The 16156-nt window shown below is 43.1% G+C and overlaps 1 protein-coding gene across 2 annotated transcripts in view; it reads left to right on the top strand.

Annotated features, from left to right (window-relative positions):
* Nucleotides 1–16156, top strand: part of hprt1l (hypoxanthine phosphoribosyltransferase 1, like) — a 94516-nt gene that overhangs the window by 10683 nt on the left and 67677 nt on the right. The window lies entirely within an intron of this gene.

Raw genomic sequence — 16156 nt, 5'->3', positions numbered from 1 at the left:
TTGCGGTGACATTTCCTCCAGAACGTTTGCTGGGAGAAGACTACCAACAGCAACGGTGACCCCATTTCCTTCATGAGCTGATTATATTTTAATTTCTGAAATTGGATTCAATTGGTTTTTTTGTGTCTTAAATGGTTTATTTTGAAAGGTCCTTGCTGTATATTTAATGCTAAAGACATTCACATACAATCAATAACACTTAGGGATTGTAGTGGTTAGTGTAATCTGATTACTGAACTAGCAACCCCCGGTTCAATTCCTTTCACTATCTGTAAAGTGTTTGTACGTCCTCCCACGTCCACTTGGGTTTCCTCCAGCTGCTCCACTTTCCTCCCACATTACAAAGTTTTACAGATTAGGCAGGTAATTAGTCACATGGGTGTAATTGGGAGCATGGACTGGTTGGGCCAGAAGGACCTGTCACCGTGTTGTACCTCTTTTTTAAAAAAAAAAATGTTCACTCCTCCTCTAATCGTTCCTATCATCACCTTTCCTTTATCAGATTCCAGCACTTCGTGTTCCAGATTGTCTCTCCCCAGCACCTCTCTGTAGACTTCACCTTCCCATCCTCCCACATCACTCCTTTATTTTTCTTTGTTCACCTTTAGCTATCATCCATCTGCCACTGTCTCACAATGCCAAACCCCTTCCCCTCCCCTACGTGGTGTAACCGCCAGTCTATCTATCATCTTTTATCCCTCCTCAGTCCACCAGGTACCTAGGAGGCCTCTGTCTCACCACTCCCCCTCTGCTCTTTAGACTGGGCATCTACCGCTCTCCTCTTCGGATTCTGACCTGAAATGTCGGCGGTTCCGACTCAACCTGCTGAACTCCACCAGCTCATTGTCTGTAGCTCCACTCAATAACACCGACAGCTGGAGAGGCTGGGAAGAGGGATTTGCTGGCTGTTAGAACTGTTGTGTGAGAGCAGCTGGCTTCCTGCCTCACACTGGACCACAGAAGGAAGTGGGAGTAGAATTCCTGTGTAAACATACTTGAAGATAGGCTGGGACAAACTATTTGGCACAGGGATAGTTGATCAGTGATCCTGGGATGCAGAATACCAACAATTATTAAGATTATAACAATAAGGACATTTGGCCCATTGTGTCTGCTCTGTCATTCTATCATGGCTGATATATTATCCCCCTTAGCCCCATTCTCCTGCCTTCCCATAATCTTTGACATCCTTTATAATCAAGAACCTATCGACCTCCACTTTAAATATACCAAACAACTTGGCCTCCACAGCTGTTCATGGCCATGAATTCCAGAGATTTGCCAACCTCTGGCTAAAGAAATTTCTCCTCGACTCTCTTGTATTCTTGTTCTCTTGTGTCCTCTTGTTCTAGCTTTAATAATAGACCTATTCTTGTTAAGATACAATTGGTACTAGTTATACATTGGTATTGTTTTTTTTATTGTCACTTGTACCAAGATTTAGCAGAAAAAAAAATCTTGCATATTGTTAAAGATTAGTTTTATTTGCCACATGTACATTGAAAAGTGCAGTCGAATGTTGTTTGTGTCAATGACCAGCACAGTCCAAAGATGTGCTGGAGGCAGCCCACAAATGTCAACATGCTTCCAGTGGCAACGTTACATGTCCACAGTTCACTACTGTTATCTGGACGTCTTTTGGAATGAGGGAGGGAACTAGAGTGCCCAGAAGAAAGCAATGCTGTCATGGGGGAGAATAGAAAAACCTCATAACAGACAGTGGGAATTGAATCTTGGCTCGTGTGGTGAACTATGTGCCTGTCGGGACACGCCCCCTGCTGACTGCTCCTGTGGCTCCTCCCACAGGCCCCTGTATAAAGGAGATCTGAGGCCTGACGCTCGGCCTCAGTCTCCAGGACATTGTATGATAGACACTCACTCCTGGTTCCTTCTTCCAGTCAATAAAAGCTGATATCTCGCCTTACGTCTCAGTGTGAGTTATTGATGGTGCATCAGCTCGCTATTGTTGTAAAGTGTTTTGTTAAAGTTATACAGTGTAGCTGAGCTAGAATTTGCATGACTACACAGTGAAATTTAGTGCAGGTGGACAACTAAAATGCAAGATCATAATGAGGTAGATTGTGAGGCCAAGTGGCTGTCTAATCATACCAGAGAGCTGTTGAAGAGCGGGACAGAAGATGTCCTTCAGCTTGGTGCAAACAGAATTCAGCACTTCCTTTCATGTTCTCCCTGCACTCTCTCAAAGCCTGCTGACGTAAGTTGGCTTGTCCTTTGGGAACCTGCCGTGATCTACTGCCCATGTTTTCCTTCAGTTCTCCCCCTCGTTGACTGTTCTCTTGGGAATTGTGTGGTGGGCTGTGTGGAATAGTGATCCTGGTATCATTCTGTACACCTTCACCTGACTAAGTCTGCATTTGCTTCAGTTACAACAAGAATATCATGTTTACCGGCAAACTCCAGGCCATTATTAGTTCTGATGGCAGTGAGAGGTTCTTGTCGATAGGGTTCCTTAAGGCCGTTATAGCTGGAAGTGGTAGTGGGGGATAAACTCCCATTACCTATTTAAAAACTCCCAATGGTCTCAACAACTCTCAAATAGCCTTTGACAACAAAGTCTAGCTTCAAGCCTTCAGGTGTGGCTTAGCTACTAAGCCCAGTGGAACCATATCTATTGACAAGAGAATTGCAAAGGTGGGGATCTAGTGCCTTAAAACCAGTTGCTTTGGGCAGATGGGGCACATTAGACATGGTTGGCAGCTCTTCTAGGAAAACTATGATCTCAAAGCTCTGCTGTGTTGAGGCTATGTCCACTCATGGCGAAAGCTTCGGGACTAAACCCTGAGGAAAGCTAGAATTCTGAAGACTGTCTTATGTCGAGTTCAATGTTGATTGGCAATTCCCATGACTCTGCTGATGCCAAACTGCATTGGTCTCTGCCATTCCTTTGGGTTCATTAGCTATATGGAGAGTAGGGGCCTGCTGCATGTGCGGCAGCTTGCTCTCCATATTGTACTGCCCTGGCTTCCATATCACATGGACAGCTAGGATGCAACATCCATGGTTGACCATGAACGATGGAGAGCCTCACTCTAGTGATGGTCAGTCTTGAAATGCTAGGAGTTAACTTCATGGTTTCAACTTTTTTTTTCTGGTTGTAACGTTTTCTTTTATAGTGTAGCAGTTGGGATAAGTGCCAACCATCAGTGTTCAGTGTTTAATTCCCACTGTTGTCTGTAAGAAGTTTATACATTCTCTCTGTGGCTGCATTGGTCTCCTCTAGGTGCTCTGTTTTCCTCCCACATTCCAAATGCATACAGGTTTGGGTTAATAAACTATGGGCATGCTACTTTGGTTCTGCAGGCATCAAGATATTTGCGAGCTGCCCCCAACATAATTCTTGGACTGTGTTGGCCATTAATACAAAGGATGCATTTCACTCTATTCTGATGTAATCTTTATAAAGATGCCTTTTTTTTACGAATCTCTTATAAAAATATTCGCATCCATATTTCCTTATGCCTGAGAAAAGGGGTATCTTCGGCCGACAAATCTGTGTTGGTTCACAGTGCAGCCCCATCACTCCATTCATCTACCCTCTGACCTATTCTTCTATTCCCATTCCCATTAACTCATCCCACATCATAATACCCATTTTAACATTTGGGGCTGAAACTTTTTAAGCCTATTAACCCTTATTGAGGTATAGGCCACCAACAGCATCTCACCAGAGTCCTCAGTCCTGGGCCAAAGATTGTTTGGCTTTGTGGCTTCCACTTTCACAAAACTATTTTGCGTGTCGTCTTGGTGAAGATCCTCTCATTCCTGAGATGAGGGTTTTGGAGCTTCTGTTGGCATTTCTGTATTGTAACTCTGGATTTTTATGGAATGGAGTTGCTTGCCCCATGCCCAACCCTTCTCTGTGATGCAATGGGGACAAGGGTGCCGGGAGAGGACCCACACGCAGGCCACAAACACGTCTTTCTTAGGTACAATAAAATAGCGTTTATTACTCGCTACACAGAAAATCGGAAAATTGAGGACAAAGAGGAACACGAACCTCAGACTAGAGGACCAGGGACTAGGATCGCTGCGGACCTTGGACTTGGACAGGGGGAGCATGGACAGCTGCGGACCTTGGACTTAGACTCTGGGGACTGGAACCGCCATGGCCCTTGGGGAGCAATGGGTGAAAGGGGGGAACCCCCGCTGGGCAGTGGCAGTCCAGCCAGACCTCCCCGATGGAGGCAACGGGTAGGAACATCGAGTCAGGACTCCGCTTTCCACTCAGGCACTGAGCCGGAACTTCTTCGAAGGGTAGACATGGACAACGGGCAGGAACATCGAGTCAGGACTCCTCCTTCCACTCAGGCACCGAGCCGGGACTCTTCTTCAGGGGGTAGACACAGACACTGGGCATGACATCGAGCTAGGACTCTGCCTTCAGCTCAGGCACTGAGCCGGGGCTCTCCTTCGGGGGTAGACACAGACAAGGGGCATAAACGTCGTCAGGACTCTGCTTTCAACTCACCCCTGGTAGATTGACCTTGCCCGGACCCACTCTGGCGACGGAAGGTGAATTGCTGGTACTCTGATGTGGGCTGGATCACTCTTGGCTTGTTGTAGTGGCGGCAGTGACTTGCGAAGACTTCTTAACACTCTCGCCCCGAACGGCTAAAACCAGGGGCTTGTAAGCTGCCAGTTTGGGTTGAGGGTAGATTACCTTGATTGCCAAGCTCAAGGGACTCGTGAACCAAAATTAAAAGGGAACAAGGCGTCAATGGTCCAGATCACAACCTAACTAAATTTAAGTGGGAACTGATCCGGACCATGACATCCTCCTTTTGCCACTAGGTTTGGGACTATCCAGGGTGGAGTTTTGGGTCAACTTTTAATTAGGTTTAATATCCCTGGCATATGTCTTAAAAGTTGTTATTAAGTTGTTAAAAGCAGCAGTAGTACATTGCAATATATATAATCTTCATAAATTCCGAATGAAATATAGCTGCTACTGTGTCTTTGTAACTGCATCAATAGATTGGGCAGAGGATAGGTTCTCAGAAATGTTGACACCCAGGACTTTGAAATTGCTCACTCTTTCCACTTCTGACCCCTCAATGAGGACTGGTGTGTTTTTCCTCGTCTTTCCCTTTCTGAAGTGCGTAATCAGTTCTTTGGTCTTAGTGACGTTGGGTACAAGGCTGTTGCTGCAACACCTCTCAACTAACTGATATACCTCACTCCTGTGCACCTTCTCAACACCATGTAAAATTCTGCCAGCAATACTAGTGTCATCAGTAACTTTGAGCTATGCCTAGCCACACAGTTGTAGGTGTACAGAGTGTAGAGCACTGGGCTCAGCACACATCTCTGAAGTACACCAGTGTTAATTGTCAGTGAGGTGGAGATGGTATTTCCAATCTGCATGCATAGACTGTGGTCTTCTGGTTGGAAATTTGAGGATCCAGTTGCAGAGGGAGGTACAGAGGACCAGGTTATTGATCAGACCTGTAGGAATGATCGAATTGAAGTGTAGTGGCCAATTAACCTGTACGTCATTGAGAAATTGGGAGGAATCGGGGGCACCCAGTCACAGGGAGAGCATGCAAGCTCCACACAGACAGAATGAGAAGTTAGGATCAAGCTTGACTCACTGGAGCTGTATGCCAGTGACTCCAACAGCTACACCACTCTGTACAAGGTACCACTGGGACAGGAAACCTGCAGTAAACTGCTTTGACCTGTTGAGTTGTCTTGTTTATCAGCAAGAACCATTCAACAGAAACATAACTGTATAAAATAGATTCAGAAGAGAGTAATAAATCATTATCAGTATTTTATAAAGGCCTCAACAAGTTTTAAAAAAATGAACTTTGTGTGATTATTCAACTGAGCTGAGACAATTGCGTTTCCTTCCTCTGAGATGGAATGATGTGGGCTGAAGTGGGCTCAAAGACTTGTCTTCATAAACCCAGGCAGTACGCCAGTAAATCATAAACCCACGAAATTCTGAGGTTCTGGAAATCCAGAGTAACAGATTGAAAATGCTGGAGGAACTCAGCAGGTCGGTCAGCATTTATGGAAAGCAATAAACTGTAAATGTTTCAGGCTGAGACCCTTCATCAGGACCACAGTGTTGTTCTGAGAGAACTGCAGTCTTTCATACATTCAGTTCGAGCACTGTCTATTTTCCAAAGCAGGTGCCGGTGTCATATGAAGGGGAAAAAGCTGACATTTGTCAGTATTGGTTCACTATTATCACATGTACTGAGATACAGTGAGAAGCTTGTCTTGTATGCTGTTTATACAGATAAGACCTTGCACAGTGCATTGAACTAGAATAAGGTAAAACAGTAACAATGCAGGTTTCTGTGGACTTCTGGATTGGCTGTGATAATGCGTGGTTTTGTGAACCTCCAATCTGAATGCTGTTTGCTCGCTTTTATTGTTTGCATGATTTGTTTTTCTCTCTCTCTGGACAATTGCGGTCGTCGTGTTTTTAATGGGTTGCACTGGGTGTCTTTGTTTCGTGGATGCCCATAAGGAGACAGAGCTCAAGGTTGTATAAATTTTACATAATTTGATAATAAATGCACGTTGAATAAAGTGCAAAAGCTGATTTAACATCCAGGAAAAGAGCTAAGCAGTAAATAAAAACATAATGTACACAAAAAGTATTCAGCGGGAGGAACTATTGAAGCAGGGTACTTTTTAAGCATTAAGTAAATGAGTGTTAGCATTACGTGGTCATAATGACTACTAAAATAAATACCATAATGCAGAAATGGGTGGCAGGGCAGAGATGCATCTCTACCAAAGGAGACTTCCTTCTGCTATCCTACAGGTCACCCTTCAGCAAGATGTAGCACCTGCTTAGCCCCCTGATCAGGGTCACATGAAGCTGTGGGAGCAATTTGGCATATTGACCTACATAAATCAATGTATCTGAGTACAGGAGATGAGATGTTATGTTGAAGTTGTACAAGACGTTAGTGAGGCCTAATTTGGAGTATTGTGTGCAGTTTTGGTCACCTACCTACAGGAAAGACGTATACAAAGTTGAAAGAGTGCAGAGAAAATTTATAAGGATTTTGTCGGGGCTGGAGGGTCTGAGTTAAAAGGAAAGATTGAATAGGTTAGAACTGTATTCTTTACAATGGAGAAGATCAGGAGAAGATTTGATAGAGGAAAACAAAACTGAGGGGTATAGAAATGCATGCAGCCTTTTTCCACTGATGTGAGGTGAGGCTACAACCAGAGATCATGGCTTAAGGATGAAGGGTGGAAAGATTAGACCATAAGACGTAGGAGCAGAAATAGGCCATTCAGCTCATCAAGTCTCCTCTGCCATTCCACCATGGCTGAACCCGAATCCCACTCACCCGAATACACCTGCCTTCTCGCCATATCCTTTGATGACCTGACTGATCAGGAAATAATCAACTTCTGCCTTAAATATACACAAAGGCTTGGCTTTTCAACCTGTAAACCTGCATGAGTACTCCTAAGACCCTCTGCACCTCTGATGTTTGAATCTTCTCCCCATTTAGTCTTCACTATTGTTCCTTTTACCAAAAAGCATTATCATACATTCCCCAACATTGTATTCTATCAGCCACTTTTTTGCCCATTCTTTCTAAGTCCTGTTGCAATCACATTACTTCCTCAGCACTACTTACCACTCCACCTATCTTTGTATCATCTGCAAACTTTGCCACAAAGCCATTTGACAAAATCCACTATCAAGGTCCTATATTCATCCTCCTGTACTCCCCTTATACACCCAACTGTTACTAAGTCATTGGAGAATATCTGCAGATGACATGACTCAGTGTTGTATTTAAAGCCTGAGGTATGCAGGGTAAACAGGAAGGGAGACAATTCAGTCCCCTGTGCGGCCTCAGTGCTGCTTATAGCCATGTCTGACACACAGCTCTAAAGTTGCACAAACTGTGGTCTGCCAGTCAGGTCATCCATTATCCGGTATACAATGTTAGTGCCAATCTGCATTTAATGGAGCTTTCCCCCCAGCAATGAGGGCTGTTTGGTATTGAAGACACTTGAGAAATCAAATAACATGATCCTCACAGTGCTGCCCTGCTTTTCCAAATGAGATAGGCTCTGTTCAGATAGATGACCGCTTTATAGACTGACATATATTCCTTGTAGGCGAACTGCAAGGGGATTGATGGCTGATCTGACCAGGGGTCAGGGGTGAGCCAGGACCAACCTTTCTAGAGTCCTCATGATGTGTGAGGTCAGGGCCACTGGACGGCAGTCATACGGAACACCAAGTCATCACTGATGCAGCCAATTTATTTCAGAATTTGCACTATTAGTTAAGGTGTCCTAGCTATATATAAACCTATGTGCAGTCAAGGTGTTGCAATTGATTGTAGTAAAAATGCCCCTGTATCTGGAAGGTCCAACTGCTGGTGAGTCAGTATCTGGGCAAAAACTATACCACGAAGACAAAAGAGCATTCTGAGCAACTGCACAAAAAGATTATTGGAAAGCATAATTCAGGAGGTGGATGCAAGAAAATTTCCAAGTCACTGAATATCCCTTGGAGTACAGTTAAGTCGGTCATCAAGAAATGGAAAGAATATGGCACAGCTGTAAATATGCCTAGAGCAGGCTGAACTCAACAACTGAGTGACTGTATAAGAAGGGGACTAGTGAGTGAGAGTACGCAAAGACCCATGACAATGCTGGAGGAGTTACAAGCTTCAGTGGCTGAGATGGGAGAGACTGTGCATACAGCAACTGTTGCAAGGGTGTTTTACCAGTCATAGCTTTATGGGAGAGTGGCAAAGAGAAAGCCACTGTTGGGTGGAAAAAAAACTCGCATGAAATCTCAGCTAGAATTTGTCAGAAATCACGTGGGAGACTCTGAAGTCAGCTGGAAGAAGGTTCTATGTCTGATGAAACCAAAATTGAACTTTTTGGCCCTCAGTTTAAATGTTATGTTTGGTGTAACTGCACATCACCGAAAGCACACCATCCCTACTATGAAGTATGGTGGTGGCTGCATCATGCTGTGAGGATGCTTCACTGCAGCAGGCCCTGGAAGGCTTGTGAAGGTAGAGGGTAAAATGAATACAGCAGCAGAATACAGGGATATCCTGGAGGAAAACCTGATGTAGTCTGAAAAAGAGCAGCGATTTGGGAGAAGATTTGTTTTCCAGCAAGACAAACACTCCAAGAATAAAGTCAAAGCTGCACAGGAATGGCTTAAAAACAACAAAGTTAATGTCTAGGAGTGGCTGAGTTAGAGTACAGACCTCAATCCAATTGAGAATTTGTGGCTGGACTTGGAAAAAGGCTGTTCACTCATGACCCCATGCAATCTGGCAGAGCTTGAGCAGTTTTGTAGAGAAGAATGGGGAAAATTGCAGCGTCCAGCTGTGCAAAGCTGATAAAGACCTATTCACACAGACTCAAGGCTGTAATTCCTGCCAAAGTTGCGTCAACTAAATAGTGGCTTGAAGGGTGTGAATAACTATGCAATTAACTACCTTGTGTTTAATAATTGTAATAAATTTGGATCATTTTGTAGAGACCTGTTTTCACTTTGACATAAAAGAATCTTTTTCTGTTGATCAGTGTCAAAAAAAGTCAAGTTAAATCCACTGATTCAATGTTATAAAGCATTAAAATATGAGAGCTTCCAAGGGGGATGAATACTTTTTATAGGCACTGTATTTATTGTGTTTGTGTTTTCTTTTGCTGCATCAGATCTGGAGTATTGAATTCCCTTTACACTTGTATACTGGAGATGGCAATAAATAATCTTGAATAGGGATGTGGATGTAAGAACAGTGGAGGCTTACGGACTATGTAGGAGGGTAGGGCTAGATTGATGATGTTGTATGTTTATATAGGTCAGCACACAACATCATGGGCTGATGAGCCCATACTCTACTCCTCTGTGTTCTATTTTAAAGCACAGCATATCAAATATGAAACATTACTGATAATACTGTATAAAACATTCCTTAAGGTTGTTGAAGCCAGGGGTGGTAGTGGAAATAAGCTCCCACTATTAAATGTTCTCTATGGTGTGCATCTCATATAGTCTCTGCCATCCAGGTCCTGCTGCTGGCCTTCATGTGCAGCTTAGCTACTAAGCCGGCGGAACCACTTCTACTGACTGGAGAAGGGGCAAATGTGGGTTACTGGCCCCTTAAAAGCAGTCGCTTTGGGCAAATGGAGCTCATCAGCCATAGTTGACAGCTCATCCTGGGGAATGAAAGCTCTGAAACTCATACGCCTTCTACCTCGCAGCTTTACCCACTCATTGGGAAGGCTTCATGAGTAAAAACCCAAGGGGGGGGGGGAAATGAGGAACTGGAGTCCCTACGCCAGTCCTATGTTGAGTTCAACACTAACTTGAAACTTCTGTGACGCTGCTGCTCAGTGACAGGTGATTGACAGGTGGCAAAGGGCCAGCGTAAGTACGCGGTTGCCAAGCAAAGGGAGTGATAGGTGGGGGTTAATGAATGAGCACCTGTGGCATTCTCTAACCACTGGGAAGTTGAAGGTGGCCTGACAGTCGAGCCCAAGCAGCACTTACTGCTGTTACAATTCACCAACAGTCAGACGGCACAACAAATCTGTATCCTTTGCAATGGTTTTGGGACCACTGGTGTACATCTATGCTCTCTTAATCACAGGTTTAAGTGCAGATGCACTTAGCCTGATTAGTATACTGTACTGCTCGATGCATCCAACAGATGTCATGAAACAGTAATGGCTCTCCAGGCAAGTGGAGCTAATCTCGGAGAGGCACAGTTAATTTTCATATTCTCTAGTACTGTTATTTTTTTTTAAATTGGAAGTTACTGCAAACAAGCTTGAATGTATTTTCTTCTGTTTTTCATTTACTGACGGAATACGAGAGGTATAGATAGGGTTAAAGGGGTATAAAGAGGGGTTAAAGTTGTACGAAATTATGTGGCGTGTAGATAGGGTAAATGCAAGCAGGTTTTTTCCACTGAGGTTGGGTGAGACTGGAACTAGAGGTTGTAGGTTAAGGGTGAAAGGTGAAATATCTGAGGGGGAGCTTCTTCATTCTGAAGGGTGGTGAGAGTGTGCAATGAGCTGCCAGTGAATGTTGTGGATGTGGGTTTGATTTCAACATATAAGACGTTTGGATGTTAGGGTTGTGGTACAGGTGCTAGCCGATGGGGTGAGGCAGAATAACAGTTTGGCATGGACCGGATGGGCCAAAGGGCCCATTTCTTTGCTGTAGTGTTCTATGACTTAAATGATAATTTTGAAAAGCACAAATCTCTGCATATTGAAATCTGAAGTGAACAATATAATCTTGGAACTGCTCGGCAGGTAATGCATCATTTGCAGAGGTAAATCAATTCAAGGAGGGTTTGGCAATGTCAAGTTGGTGTTTCATTTGGCTGAGTAAACATCGTGTTGAACTTATAACTTGCTAAGATATTCCAGAGCCACCAAAAGTGTATCTGTGTGAAGGTCATGTTCCAAAGAAGTAAAATTCGTAGCCATTGAAAATCAAATCAGAACTTCAGATACTGGGAATGGAAACAGAAAATGTCAGAAATGCTCAGTAGGTCAGGCCACATCTGTAGGAGGAGAAACAGAAGTGACTTGTTAAGGCGGAGCCTTGGTGCTCTGGAAATACTTGCCCATTGGATGAAAATGCGACTCTAGAACAGTAGTTTGAATTGAAAATTATTTGTATTCAAAGTTACAAATGTGTTTATGTTGAGCATGCCTTCATGTTTTCATTGTTTTTAGATTAAATATGTTGTTGCAAGAGATCTTTGTAATAGTGGATCCCAAGTCAGCCATTGTCCTTGTTGGGATTTGTTTCTATTTTATATGCTCCCTGCGAGCATACAGTTACATTTTGTGCATATTCAGATATATATTGGTTTGTTGTGGAGCTGATCTGTGTTTGTCCATATCCAGATAGCTTCAGGGTTCCAATCACAACTGAGAAAACCTGCAGATGCTGGAGATCTAAGCAACACACACCATCTTCAGGATTGGTGTGTATCTTCAGGATTGCTGTAAAGGTGATCTGTTTCATGCATATACAGATATCTTCAAGGTTGCAGTGGAGGTGCTCAATTACTTGGGTTGCAATGATATGCCGACACCACAACTCTACATGGATGTTCAATCAAAAGAGAAATGATCAGGAATTGATTATTTGGCTCCTTGACTCTGAAATGCCAAAGCAAGATTTGTCCTCAATACCTTTATTTCTTGCTCATCCCCCTATTCCTTGATTCCTCTAATATCAAGAAAACCATAAATCTCTGTATGAACTAACTCTATGTTTAGGCCTCTGGTGAAGAGCATTCCAAAGATTCACCAAAGTGATGAATTAAGTATAAATTATACACAATTTTTATAAGAAATATCACAATTAGAAAAAAAAATTCAGTTAAGTCCTTTTCAGTCTGAAGTGGTCTAAGTGTTACTCAAATGTAATGATAATGGTTTTACCTTTTCTCTCCCACCAGATTCATGATATCCTTATTTCCTTTAACCTCATGGACTGCATTAACAAGACAGATGGAGTTATTTATTTAGCAGGAAATAATGTTCAAAACTAGGATAAAAAATTTAATAAATTAGCATTAGAAACATAGAAAAACCTACAGCACAGTACAGGCCCTGCGGTGCCGAACACATCCCTACCTTAGAACTACCTAGGCTTTACCCATAGCCCTCTATTTTTCTAAGCTTCATGTACCTATCCAGGAATCTCTTAAAAGACCCTATCATATCCGCCTCCACTACTGTCACCAGCAGCCCATTCCACACACTTGCCACTCTCTGCATTTTTTTAAAAAAAAAGCAACAACTTACCCCTGACATCTCATCTGTACCTACTTCCAAGCCCTTAAAACTGTGCCCTCTCGTACTAGCCAATTCAGACCTGGGGATGAAGCCTCTGACTGTCCATACGATCAATGTCTCATAATTTTACATACCTCTATCAGATCACCTCAACCTATTCTTAAAAAGGCATGCTCCCCAATCCAGGCAAGATCCTTGTAAATATCCTCTGCACCCTTTCTGTGGTCTCCACATCCTTCTGGTAAGGTGACCAGAGCTGAGCACAGTACTCCAAGTGGGGTGTGACCAGGGTCCTATATAGCTGCAACATGTTAATCATATCTGTAGTACTATGTGTAGAATTGGCCGTCTTTTTTTAAAGGAAATGTGTAAATATGTTGGAAGTAATCCAGGGAATGTTTACTGGGCTAATACCCGGAATAGAATTGGTTTATTATTGTTATGTGTACTGAGATATAGTGAAAAGCTTTTCTTGCATGCTGTTCATTTGAATGACTATGCATTGAGGTAGAACAAAGTAAAGCAATAATAGAGTGTAACAGTGACAGAGAAAGTGGAGCACTTGTATCCACTGACATTCTTGAGCTGGGTTGTACCCATATACGCAGCAGGTCTCCAAGGTGACTACATTCTCTTATATTGGAATACTGTAGAGAAGGGAGCTAAGAAGGATGTTGCCAGGACTTGAGGAACTGAGTTAGAGGTTGAATAGGTTAGGATTTTAATCCTGGAGCACAGGAGGAGCAGGAGAGTTCCTAGAGAAGTATACAAAATGATGAGGGTTATAGATAGGGTGAACACATTCAAACTCTTTCCCCTCAGGCTGGATGAGACTAGAATTAGAAGTAATAGTTTAAGGGTGAAAGAGGGAAATTCTTTACTCAGAAGGGGGTGAGAGTGTGGAATAAATTGCAGTTGAAATAGTAGATGTAGGTTCAATTGTAACAGAAGTTTGGAAATGTATGGATCGGCATGTGGATGGGAGGGGTTTGGAGGGATATTGTCTTGGTGCAGGTATATGGGACTAGACCAGGGGTCAGCAACCTTTACCACTGAAAGAGCCACTTGGACCCGTTTCCCACAGAAAAGAAAACACTGGGAGCCGCAAAACCCGCTTGACATTTAAAATGAAATAACACTGCATACAACGTTTTGTTTTGCCTTTATGCTATGTATAAACAAACTATAATGTGTTGCATTTATGAAATTGATGAACTCCTGCAGAGAAAATGAAATTACATTTCTGCATGCAACAAAAACATTTTGAACTCCGAAAAAAAGACGTTGGGTTGAAGGTTACTTTTAAGTAAAATACTCAACGTCTATTTGAGTCCTTCTTGTATTTATGAAAAACGCCAAACTTAAATTTGCCACCAGCAGCAAACCAAAAATAACGTCAGCCAGCTGTCAACCTGAAAAATAAAAGGACTATTTCACTGAACAATGAAAACATATGAATATACGTAAAATAATAGGCAATTAAAATATTTATCATACTTGTTCAGGTTGACTCACACCTGACAATGCAGTCGTATTTAGTAGGGATGGATCGATGCTTAGGGGAGTGACCGGGAAGGATAATGTGTTTTTTTCCTCTCTGAACTCACAGAAGCGTTTCCCAAACGATGTTTGCATTGCGATGATTGCAGAATGTAAATACTCCGAATTTATCATGTCGTGACCTTGTTTGAACTCTCTCAAATTGGGGAAGTGAGACAATGTGCCTTTCTGTAAATCTCTGGCAAGCAACGTCAACTTGCGCTCGAATGCCAAAACATCCTCCAACATGTGCAGGGCTGTACGTCCTTACCCCGTTGAAGAGCTGTGTTCAGCGTGTTCAGGTGCGCTGTCATGTCTACCATGAAGTGTAGCTTTTCCAGCCACTCTGGCTGTTCCAGCTCAGGAAAGTTGAGCCCTTTGCTGCCCAGGAAAGTTTTCACTTCTTCCAGACACGCGACAAAGCGTTTCAGCACCTCCCCTTTGGACAGCCACCGGACTTTGTTGTGCAGCAGGAGATCAGAATATGCGCTTTCCAGCTCGTCCAGTAACAAACGGAATTGACGATGATTTAAACTTTTTGCCATTATTTTATTGACAATCTGAATGACAACATCCATTACTTCTGTGCATTCCGGAGGAAATGTTTGAGCGCACAGTGCCTCTTGGTGCAAGATGCAGTGAAAAGTCAGCAGCTTTCTGTCCAGCGACTTCTGCAGTAAAGCCACAAATCCCTTGTGCGTTCCCGTCATATTCGGTGCCCCATCAGTAGCTACTGACACCAGATGGGTGGTCTTTATTCCTTTGGCTCTTAAACAATTCAAGACAGCCTCACAGATGTCCTCCCCCCGTGTTTGGTCTTTTAGAGGTATCAACTCAATCAGTTCTTCCTGTGGCCCGGCAGAGTTTACATACCGGCAGAACACCGCTATTTGTTCAATATCACCTTTGTCTTTAGACTCGTCACAGGCAATCGAGTAGGCCACAGCTGAATTGATGTCTTTAATTTGCTGTCTTGTGATGTCTTCTGCCATTTTTATGGTTCTGTCTTTGACAGTCTTTGCAGAGAGGGGCATATCCCTGATTTTCTGCACAATTTCACTCTTGTTTTTAAAGTCCGTGAATAGATGTTCTGAAATCTTAATGAAAGAGTCTTTTATATATTCACCATCTGTAAACTGCTTCCCGTGCCTGACTATTTCCTGAGCGGCAATATAACTGGCGTATGTCGTTGGTTTTCCAGACTTCATCCATTTCTGGAAATGATTTTTGCTCAGATCAACCTTCCGCATCAGTTCCGAAACGGCTTTTTTTCTCTCATCTCCATCCGGATATTTTTGAGCAAAGGCTGCGTGTTTATTCTGGAAATGCCTTGCGACATTTGACTTTTTGTTGTTTGCTAGTTTCTCATTGCATATTAAGCATACCGGTAAACCAGTCTCGTCAACAGTGAAAGCAAATGAATCTGTCCACGTATCATTAAACGTTCTGTTTTCTTCAGTCACTTTTCTTTTTTTAGAATTCTCCATAGTTGGCTTACCTTGGATCGAAAAATTAAAGAAATCGCGCACTGGCGGGTGTCAGGTATTGGCAGTGGTGACGTATATTAATAGCGATAAAAACACGTTGTAGCGGTGTGCTCACGCAGTCAGTAAACTGCAGTCGAATAACTTTATTCGAACTAAACAGCCTTGCTTTTAAGCCTCCCTCAACCCAGCCCCCATGGACGCAGATGCTGCAAAAGACGCGTACTCACAAACCCCCGTAGGCTATCTCCCTTAGCCTGAATGCTGGCTAATTGTGAGCCGTTTCGGATGTGCCAGGAAATGTGTCGCAAGATCACCATAATCTT

The sequence above is a fragment of the Hypanus sabinus genome, chromosome 17 (assembly GCF_030144855.1).
Source record: "Hypanus sabinus isolate sHypSab1 chromosome 17, sHypSab1.hap1, whole genome shotgun sequence".
Classification (NCBI taxonomy): Eukaryota; Metazoa; Chordata; class Chondrichthyes; order Myliobatiformes; family Dasyatidae; genus Hypanus; species Hypanus sabinus.
Note: the sequence above shows the minus strand (reverse complement) of the source record. Positions and strands in the feature narration are given on the sequence as shown.